This window comes from Ursus arctos, unplaced genomic scaffold (genome assembly GCF_023065955.2).
Source record: "Ursus arctos isolate Adak ecotype North America unplaced genomic scaffold, UrsArc2.0 scaffold_23, whole genome shotgun sequence".
Taxonomy (NCBI): domain Eukaryota; kingdom Metazoa; phylum Chordata; class Mammalia; order Carnivora; family Ursidae; genus Ursus; species Ursus arctos.
The window spans coordinates 7,125,060-7,136,016 of NW_026622908.1; the positions used below are offsets into that span (position 1 = coordinate 7,125,060).

The following is a 10,957-nucleotide window of genomic DNA, read 5'->3' on the forward strand; positions in this document are numbered from 1 at the left end:
AAATAAATGAACATTGACATTATATAGAAGAGACTGGGGGGAAAAAAAAGGAGGGCCAAAAAAGCCAGCCCTAATTTATGACATACAAGCTTTGTTTGTAGTGAATAATACCCTGAAGCAAAACCCAATGGAAACATTTATTCATATCAGGTAGGAAGTTAGACAGTATGACTGGTAAGGTTATCTACCCTGCATGCCTTTTACTGAAAGAGGCAATGAATCAGAAAGCACTTTGAAAACTGAGTTCTATAAAATGTTAAGAGAATTAAAAATTAGCCTTTTCATGCCAAAGTTCTACTGACCACCTAATAATTGTCAAGTAACCCTAATACCATTGTCCAGTATCTTCAAATTGAATCTTCTCAACAACCCTATCATCTGGTAAATTCTATCACAATCCCATTTTAAAAATTAGGAAATCAAGACTTGAAGAGGTTGCATAACTTTTCCAAGGTCATACAATTAGTTTAGGAAATAAGACTCCAAAGGAAAGATTCAAGAAATAAAAATTCAGAGTTTAATATTGGTTTTCTCACACACAGGTCTATCATTCAAATGAAGAATATAGGTTTCCATTTTTTTCTTTAAATGAAACCAAAAGAAAGCAGATTAAGATGTGTATATTTGACACAAATAACTTCCTGATGTTAATCACTGAAGTATATAAACAAAGGAGATTATAAAATCTCATTCTTTGCAGGCTTTCAAAATAAAGAGACCTTCTTAACTGATCAGAATGGGTGATCAATACACCCTTGGGGAATGCAGGATGACAGACGAAATGATTTTGAAAGATCATTAGATCAAAATCTAATCTTAGAGTCCTTAGAATTGGAATTTTCTCAAATTTGAGAACTGGACATCCAAACTCTGCATTTATCCCAAGTCTCCAGATGACTAATGAATTCTGCTTTCTAGGAAAGAAGGGAAGGAACCCATAATCTCTGTATTTCATATAAGAGTAAAAGAAACAGACTATGTAATTCACCAAAGATTTCATAGCGAGTGCGTAGGGAAGCTGAAATGGGAAGCCCGATCTGTGTAATGATAAGCACAGTACTACTTCAACAGTAATTTCAACAGGTATTAAACATTTATTTTATACCAAGCCCTGAGCTTAGTGCTTTACATTCATTTATCTCATTTAAACCTCACAATAATCCTATGATGTAGATATTATCATTACTCCCATTTTAGAGATGAAGAAATGGAGGGTTAGGGATTACATCATGGATATATCACGGGTGGATAGGATGGCTGACTTCTAAATAGAAGAGGTTCAATGCCCATGGAGATAGCTAGAGATTATTTCTGAGAAAATAACACTGCTGGTCTTTGATATTCTTTTCCAAGAAAGAATGATGAGGGGCACCTGGATGGCACATCGGTTAAGCGTCTGCCTTCGGCTCAGGGCGTGATCCCAGCGTGGGATAGAGCCCCACATCAGGCTCCTCCGTTGGGAGCCTGCTTCTTCCTCTCCCACTCCCCCTGCTTGTGTTCCCTCTCTCGCTAGCTGTCTGTATCTCTGTCAAATAAATAAACAAAATCTTTTTTAAAAAGATTAAAAAAAAAAAGAAAGAATGATGAATTATTCTCTCCTAGTTAGGAACATTCTTCTCCAGATCTACCAATGACCTGCTTAGCACCATGACAACTGCAGCTAAGTTTCCCCACCTACCAATATCAAAAATCTTTAATAGAAAGGAAAATCCTTAAAAAATAAACTTGTGACTTCAAAAATGCCCTTCAGGGTGCCTAGAACTTAGTAAGTGCTCAATCATGTTACCCAATGATCTGTTTCTAAAGTATGAAAGGAAACATTTGCAACCATGTCTCAGAATGAGTTCCACTTGAAATCTATGCTCATTATTTAAAAAAAAAAAAAAAGAAAGAAAAGAAAAGAAAAAACCTGTTACATTTTCTTTTTTTCACATATTGTGCTTGTGTATTCGTGGAAAGTAAAGCATCTTTAATTTTCTTTGTCTACTTTTAAAGAACTACTTTTCAAAGAAGAGAAGAGATTGTGCTCAGTGAAGTCAAAATCACAAATAGCACTAAAGTCCCTTTTTGCATTTGAATGGATATATTAAAGATAGACAATTCAATTCATCTATTTAAGATGCCTAGAAACAACAAATTATTGAAGGCAGTAGGGATAATAGATCATGTAAAGGGTTATCTTGTGAGATTTTTAGAGAAGAAAGAGATCAAGGGAGAACTTGAAATGAGAGAATATAGAATATTTGCATAGATGCTAATATGCATATCACATAATGTACTTTGAATTTACCTTATATTTATCAAGCTTATTTATACAGGTCATCACCGAAAAGCATCAAATCAATATACTTAAGTAATTTTGATTCAAGATAGTTTAAAACACAAAAACTCTTAAAGAATTTCATAATATCACATTAGGCTTCTTCAAAACATGGTGCTTCAATCCAAAGAAATCTTTAAAAAGCTTTATAAACCAGGGGAGCTTAGTAAATAAAATATACCAGTGAATTCCTTGCTATATGTGCCAGAGTAGAATGTTCGTAGAGAAAAATAGGGAAATAGAAAATCTAGAAAATTACAGAGCAGCAAATTCAAGCTAGTTACCAAAGATGCAAAATGTTCTGAAATATATACAACAGTGGACTACCAATTGTTGGATTTTTCTAATTTCACTATTCAATCCCCAAATAATTACAGGTTAAGATACTAACCCAGTTCTTTATAAATAAAGCCAAACAACACCCTATAAATGCAAAAAGATAACTCTCTAGATAAAGATAAAGATTTCTATAGCTTCAAATGATTGTTTTTCAGTTGAAGTAGTACAAAAGAGAATGCCACTACACATTTTCATACCATTGAAAGGTAAAGAAGAACATTTCAGAATTCTTTAAACATTTTGAAAAGGAGTTTTCCCAATATTATATACTGGGCAGGTTAGGGAGGATTACTAAACATGTCGGTATTATAAAGTAGAAATAACTGGACATTTGATTTTTAAATGTGTTCTATTAGTTTATAATAGATGACAGCATCTACAATTAACCTCAGAAAATAATTCACATCATTCCTAAGGATGGAAGTTTTTTGAGTGAATAGTAAAATATGAGTAATACATAAGGGGTCTTAAAGGAGCAAGAAGAGATTCTGAATATAAACAAGGCATCATTCTGGTAAAAGGAAATACAAACAACTAGAATAAAAATAGTTGATGCACAAAAGCCATAATGAGGGGGTAGCTCAAAAAATAACTTCTACTTTGAATGGTTTGGATGAAATACAAATTATCTACAGAAAAGTGTGGACTGGCATAAATGTTTGTACAAAATTATAAGTGTATTTCAAGAAGTATGCAAGAGGCAACCGCCTGCATGATGCACAAGGTCCCGGCAATGCTCTGCTTAAGTGCTAGTGCACAGAGTCCAAACCACTGCATTTTAATTACCATGCAGCCTCAGATATATTGCCTTTGATATGGAAATGTTCTTGTTCTCTCATCTTCACATATGGTCTCATGCACAGAAATCTTTATCTGATTCATAAAAAATAAACTAGAATCCAATCTCAACACCTGACCTCAGTGCTTAGAAGTTTTTTACTAAGCATGGTGTCACTATAAAAAGAATGGCTAATATTGGTGTAAAGTTGGATATTTTGAGCAACGATATGAAGGATTTACAGTTAAGAACCGAATTGATACTGCTTCTCTGAGGTTTTAGGATTTCATGTTCCCTTTTTTGAGACTACCACAGATTTGAGGAAAAACAGACCAGTACCCTTTTTTGGAGGTGAGAGAGTCTGTAGTAGATTTAAATGATATTCCATCTTACAACCTCCACCCACATTCTTCAATTGATATTTTTATCCAAATTATAACAATGGATATTTAAAACTTGAGAAGCTCTATAAAAAGCAATGACACAACTTTAAAATTATTTCCAGTTTGACCAAATGTCTAAACAAAATAATAACCTAAAAAGCTTTTACCCTCTTCCACAGAACAAGGAAAATAAAAACACACTTCCTATAAATGGATAAAAAATATATAATGAGAGGATGATGAAAGTTTCTGATATAACTTATCAAAACAGTTAGTTCTCAGATCACAGTTGAAGAATATCAGGCAAAAAGGATATGCTACATATTTAAAATGCACTTACATCTAATAAAAATTGCTTTTCATAGGCTATACCGGAGTGCCAGCTTTTTTTTTTTAACTTGAGTATGCTGAGATTCATAATATAATCTAATCAGTAGAAAATGTGTAGTTAGGATGAAAACAGAATGTTCAATATATCATTTTCTTTTTTAGGAAAAAATATAATAGGAGAGAGCCATATTTCTTAAACAATAAGCAATTCAAATGCAAAGACAGTCCATTTCTTCCTCTAAAAGGCAATGAATATTTGTTTACTTATTAGCAGATTTCTGAAATAAAATTTGTTCTCACATACCCACATAACTTGATCATTCTGAAATAATCTAGATTGATTTTATAAAAAAACAGGAATATGACCCATCTAACTTCATGACAGCAGATAATACGTCCCATCTGCGAATCATCTTGCTCTATGTTATCTGTGTTTTATCATTTCTAGTACCTGTCTGTGCCTGATATGGTACTCTCAGACACATTAGCTGGATGGAATGTTTCACTTGACTTCAAAAACATCAATTGATATATATGCACCCCAAACTATATTTAAACAAATAGCTCTTAGATCAATCAAAGTTTTAGTTGTACTGTACTATTCTTTTATATAATGCTGTTTGTAAATAGTGAAAAAGTATATATGAATTGTCTCACAAGAGAATTATTTTAAACTTAGATATATAATCTAAGAAAACTGAAAAGTACAGGAAATACTGAAAGGGTTAAAGCCAATGTATATTAAACCTTGTTAAAAGGAAAATTCATTTATTCTAGTACCTATTATACTAATTGAAAGGGAATTATTTAAAACATCACTAATTTCTTCCATATAAGATGTGTAGCAATTTCATCAGGGGCCACCACCCAATAATTCCTAAAAGTCAAATAGAAACAGACATAAAGTCTCAATAATGACACCAAAATATATCATATATGTATTTAAAGTAATACACTTTAAGACCCTATAAAAGAAAGATTTGCTAAGTATGTTAACATATTTTAAATGTATGCTTTTCCCTTACTTAAAAAAAAATCTGCTGTTTTCTGCTACTAAAGAAAAAATATCCAACAGACAGTATGATATTCCTATTCAATGTTACCTCTTCAAGGTATTCAGTTAGTGAATTCATTATAGAATAGAATCAGCTGAAGGTATAGATATTGATACTGCTTTATTATTCAATATATTTTACACTTATATTTACAGTATAATGTTGAGTGTTGCAGTTACACAATATACTATTGTAGTAGTCTGTATCATGTTCCATAATAATAAACTTATAAATATTTTTGCTTTTTAAAAAATACATATACTCTAAGAGAAAGTTCCTTATCATCACTTCCCAAACAAAAACTAAGAACAACAATAAAACAGGATAAATTATAAATAAAAAACCATCTAGTTTTGCCATTATAAGTAAAGGAACACGGTGGGAGAGCAGAGAAGAAAGGAGGTGTTGGTGGTACATGAGAAAAGTGACCGGGGATGTCAGTTTGCCTAAGGAATTAATGACCTATCACTTGTCTGGATACTGGTTTCTTACTGCCTTTGGTCATAAACTAGATCTAATATGTGCGGTGCATACTTGCTTGCTTTCAGAGTCTGAAGGATTTTTTTTTTTTTTTTGGTTGTTTGTTGTTCTTGGTCTTGTTGTTCTTGTTGTCGTTTTAGAATAGGAATAATCCCTCTTTATTTATGAGGTTTTCAAAAATGTAGGAGAAAAAAATCTACATGTCATTTGGCCTACTATCCATGTGCTCACATGTGTGTATTCAGGAAGATATTCTCAAAAGTATATAGATAATTCATTTATGATCTGGTAGAGTTTTTAAAAATTCAGTCATAAGTTTTCCTCTACTAAAAGAAAATGAAATATTTCACTGGTTCAATAAAGAGCAAATGCAAATAAATTGTGTCCCCCACCTCCCACCAGACAGGTGTATTCTTGCTGCCATAGAAAAGCTAACACTATCCCACTAAACTTGTGGAAGATTTAGGACGTTTGCTTGTTTGTTTTACAATAAAGAGAATCTTCTAGTAGGTATCAGGCATAACTGAGTGGCCTAGGAACAAGGGGAGGAGGGAGACTGTTGAAAGTACCTAATGCTGAGAGTTGAATTCCATGGTTACTGCACAGGGTGAAAGAGGGAAAGTCAGGTTCATGGCTACAGAAATCTGGTCTCCACCAGAGAATGCAGGCTAAAGCTGACCTGAGGCTGGGATCTGGGAAGCTAGGTAGGAAGTTCAAGCACCATTCTGGGTACGAGAATACAAGGCACTGCTCCTAAGAACTCCAGGCTGAACAAGAGTGATACAGGAAGAGACTGCAGATCTTTCCAGGCTTGCCCCCACAGTGAACACTAGCAGCCCCAAGCGGCTAGGCCTGAAGGGGGAAAATAGAAGCTGCAATCAGGGCACAGAAACTCTCAGACCCCTAGCTTGGGGGTAGGAAGGAGCACACAGACAGGTGAACAGTCCAAACTAGAAGCCTAAAGCCCCTACCCAAGCCAAGATACAATATCAAGCCGGGGCTGGTCCTACTGGATTAGTGCAGATAGAGGGGCACTAGCAGACCTTCCCCATGGAAGGGTTATGGAAAAGACTTATACTGCCAGATTTTACTCTGCATCTCCTTTCCCCATTCAGTCTGTAGCCTGCTGCTGCTGTCCCATTTACCCCTCTAACCAGCAGTTCCCCCTCAGCCGAAAAATAGAGGAAACAGGAAGAGATGGGGGAGAAAAAGAGAAGAGAAATCAAAGACAAGACTACATTGGCACAGTCTTCCCTGGTGCCAGGGCCTTTCAGGGCTTTCCTGGTAGGTTCGGCCTTCCCTCAGGAATCCTGTAGCCCCGAACAGATTTGAGTGGACCAGGTCCGCCAAGCCCGTGCCTATGGGCCTCGGGGATGAGGTGCTGAGTGGGCAAGCTAATTATACATGTGGCATTTGGGCAGCCGACCGTCCAGTGACACCTTACCTTATGAGGAAACGTCAACCCCAGCAACTGTTCAAAACAAAATGCCATCGCGGGATCAGCTTCGCAGGCTCTTGGCCGGTTCAGGATTGCTTTTCCCACAGCCTCTCGCACTTAGTGCAAGAATGTGCCCTGGGGAGGCCAGCTGTGGGCGGGCGGACCAGCCAGGGTGGGGGGGACAGGCGGGGCGGTCCTTGCCAGGTGTCCGTCCTGTCCCCCCTCTCCACGGACCGGCTTGCAGACCCGACCACTTGACCTTTTTATTCACCAAACCCACCTCCTAGAAATAGACTGGGCGGGGCTGTATCTGTTCTCCTTGGGACCGGGGAAAAACCTGGGCATGTGACTATAAAGGGCAGAAGACAGAAGACCCTGGGGAGGCGGGGGAGAGGGGAACTTTTGCATCCCGACTCCACTGGGCTGTTGTCTGGGCCACCCCGCCAGGGCCAAAAGCCTGGCCGCCGAGTGAGCGCCCGGGTCCAGCGCCCCGGACAGGGACGTCATCCGAGCGCCCCATTGACAGTGCAGCGGGAGGTCCCGAGCCCAGCCCAGTTTGCCGCAGCCACGGCTTTGGGCCATCTCGAGACCTAAACTTCAAGCACGGCCCTCGGAGGAGGTCACACACACAGAAGTAGCCAGGGACAGCCCATCTCGCTAACAGCCCAGCCCCACCAGCACAGTCGAAGACTTATTTTTAGTCCCCAAATAGGGGCAGCATTAAATATCTGGTAATTCATACAAGCAAACCTTTTCAAACTTGGTCAGCCTAAGAGAGCTTAAATAAAACTGAAAACACGCAGGCAACAACCACCTTTTATCTGCTCGGAACACACCAATTCTCTTTTTATCTGAAAGCTCCGCGGAGCGCCGGGGAAACGGAGCTAATCTAGCCTCCGCAGCCGCGGGCCGCTCCTCCTGGAGCCGGAGCTCAAGCCCAGCAGCCTTTGCACAAGCCCCTTCCCTTCTCTGACGGGCCCTTTAAGGGAGAAGGAAGAAAGCAGCTCCCCCGGGAGCAACCAGGCTAGGGCTAGACCCCAGGCGGGTGGCAGCACCGCCCCCGGGCCTGGGCCGAGCCCCAGAGCAGCGGATCTCGGCCGGTCCGCGGGGAGGACTGCGAGCGGCAGGGCCCGGGCAGGACGCCGAGGAGGACGGAGAGCCCCGGCGTGGCTCAGGGACTCGGGGTGGGAGACCGCGGGGCGGGGAAGGTACGCGCCCGCGACCGTGCGCCGGGCCCGCGGACTCCGAGGCCAAGCCCGCACCGAGCAGGGCTGGGCTGCCCCTCACACACGCCCCCGCCGGCCCAGCACCACTGCCCTTGCGTCCCGAGCAAAGAGGACCACAGATTAGTACTTGGGTTTCGGATTGTCTTGGAGTTCGGTTTGTTTATTCCTAAAAAGATCATAAAAAGTCACGTCCAAAAATGGGGGGAGGGGGAGGAAGGGCGAGAGCGGAGAGAACTGGAGGCGACTCGCGCAGGGTCCCGAGAAAGTTGCGGCGGAGCGGTTGTGGGGTGAGGGTGGGAGAAGGGAGCGGCCGGGTTTTCTAGCGACCCGGGTTTTCTTTATGAACTCCTCGCGCTAAACTTCACCCCGTAGGAGAGCGCAGCGGAGATCCTCGACTCTCGCCCGCCCTCGGCCAGCGTCAACCCCACAAATAGCCAAAGTTTCCAAACCAAAATGGGGGTGGGGTGGGGGGAGCGTTAAGAAACCCAGAGACCCAGCTGGTCCTCCCGAACTCCCGCACCCCGACCGAGCCTGGCTAACACTGAAGCGCTCCGGAAAACTGCGGCGTCGCAGTCACACGGCGAATCAACACAACACTTTTCAAGAAAACAAAATATTCGCTGGGAAACTTACTTTGCATTTAGTCTCTATTCTTTGGGGGGATGCGGTTTAAGTCGGCTCGTAAAGGAAAGCTCGTTTTGTCCAGGTTGGATATTGTCTACTTATGGATCAGCCCTTGGGTGAGGGTTTATTTTAATTTATGGCTTATGCATTCTTTTAAGGTCGATTTACATGACCTCCGGCTACAACTAAGACAGCCGAGGAGGGCACTCCAGTCGTCAGTCGGCCAAACCCACAATTAAAACAGCCCTCCCCCTAGTCTTGGTGTGACTAGGACTCTCCCGGAGTAGGCTGGTCGCCTGCTTTTTCTTTTTTTTTCTCTCTCCCTCTTCTTTCTTTACTTCTCCCTTTTTTCCTTCCTTATTTCTTTCTTTCTTTTTTATGTTTTTCTTTTTTAATATCATGAAATAAGATGTGATATCAGTTTGAAAGTTTCGGTATAACTTTGTCTAAACCCAAGCTTGCAGCGATAACGAGAAAGAACAGCGCTCACAAAGCCCTCAGGATGCTGCCCTCTGGTGGGCATAGAGGGCATTACCACCCAGCGGTCCCATCTGCACCCTCAGAGCACACACGCATTTGCTTACACAGAAAAAGCGGGGGGGAGGGAGGGAGAGAGAACTACACACGCAGGCACATAAGCTTCCTCTATCACACAGTTGCGCAAACTTCAATGAAATACCTACCTCAAACTTCACGGAGACTTACAAATTCATTCTCTAAGCCACCTGACTTCTTTTTCATATCATTCCCAGTTACATAGATTAGAATATCTATACAGGGAGGCGGAGTAGGAGGAATAAGGTGGGCCGAGAGGGCGGACAGATTTCCGGACGAATACTTAGGATGGCGATAACAGCTTTCTGTTGTCAAAGGTTGCGTTGTCTGTCTGTCTCTCCCCTGCCCTTTTTGCCTTAGTGTCCTACGCACAGTTATCTACAGCTACAACATGTGTTTTCTCGGAGTGGATTTTGGGGGTGGGGGGGTGGCAAGAAAACCAGAAGCCCGCCACGCAGATCTGTCACCGCCTCCGGAACAAGGCACAACTCTCCGAGAGGGGGACGCATCCTGGGGATCCGCGCGTCCACCAGCGAGCGGCAGACGCTCGGGCCCCTTTCTCAGCCTCTACTCCCCCCTCTGCGTCGGCCCCGCGGAGCGCCCTCCTCCCGCTCCTCCTCCCCTCTCCCCTCCCCAGCCAAGTACGGAAACCCGCCCGGGCTGGGCAGCCACCGCTCCGGCAACCCGCGCCCTCGCAGGGCTCCGCGCGCTCAGCTCTCGTCCCTCCGCCTGCCCTACCCCAGCCCCTCAGTCCCAGCACAGGGAAACTAAACCCGAAGCGGCCCGGAAGGGCAGAAGCGGAAGGCACTGAGGGCCGGCGGCCCGGCCCGGGGTGCCTGCCCCCTGCCCTCTCCTACTCCCCAACAGGTAGCTCACAAACGGGCCGCGCGCTCACGCTCTGCCTCCCTCGCTCTCTAGATCGCTCGCTCCGTCCCGGTTACCTGGGCGGGCTCCAGGATGGTACCGCACGGGAGGGCTCCTTGTGCGCTGCGCCGCGGGAGTAAATGGCATTAAAGAAAAAGGGAAAGATACAAATAAAAAAAAAAATTAAGGAAGGGGAGTCGATGCTAGGTCAATTAGCACAGCCCGGGGAGCAAGGGAGCAGAACCCCCCAGCGCCGCGGCCGGCACAGCCCGTTAACTCAAGTCTGCGGGGGTGTCCCGCCCCGGGCGGGGGGGAGCGCTGACCCGCAGAAGTTTGCCGCCGGGGTGCCAGGAGGTGCGCGCAGAGCGGGGTGACTAGGGGCTTCCCCCTTGAAACAAGTGAAGGCGATGGTTAGTGCTGTCAATCTTGGCAATCAGTGTGAGCGGCCATGTCGTAAGTATTCAAAGCATTTCCCGTCGTGCAACATCAGAAAGTGAGTGGCCAGGGCATTGATCTGAGCGAGGGAGAGGAGGCAGGGCTCCCCTCCCAGACAACACAGGCAAGA

The 10,957-nt window shown here is 43.1% G+C and overlaps 1 protein-coding gene across 13 annotated transcripts in view; it reads right to left on the reverse strand.

Annotated features, from left to right (window-relative positions):
* SOX6 (SRY-box transcription factor 6) overlaps nt 1–10,113 on the reverse strand; it is a 587,380-nt gene extending 577,267 nt beyond the window's left edge. For 5 of the 13 annotated variants that reach the window (XM_057317517.1, XM_057317523.1, XM_057317524.1 and 2 more), the window contains exon 1: nt 8,983–9,919. The gene's annotated coding sequence lies outside the window, so the exon portion shown is untranslated. Of the gene's footprint in view, nt 1–7,129; nt 8,255–8,982 lie in introns of those variants that run through there. The other 8 variants (XM_057317520.1, XM_057317514.1, XM_057317519.1 and 5 more) reach the window with 4 other exon arrangements.
* Nucleotides 10,114–10,957: the final 844 nt, after the last annotated feature.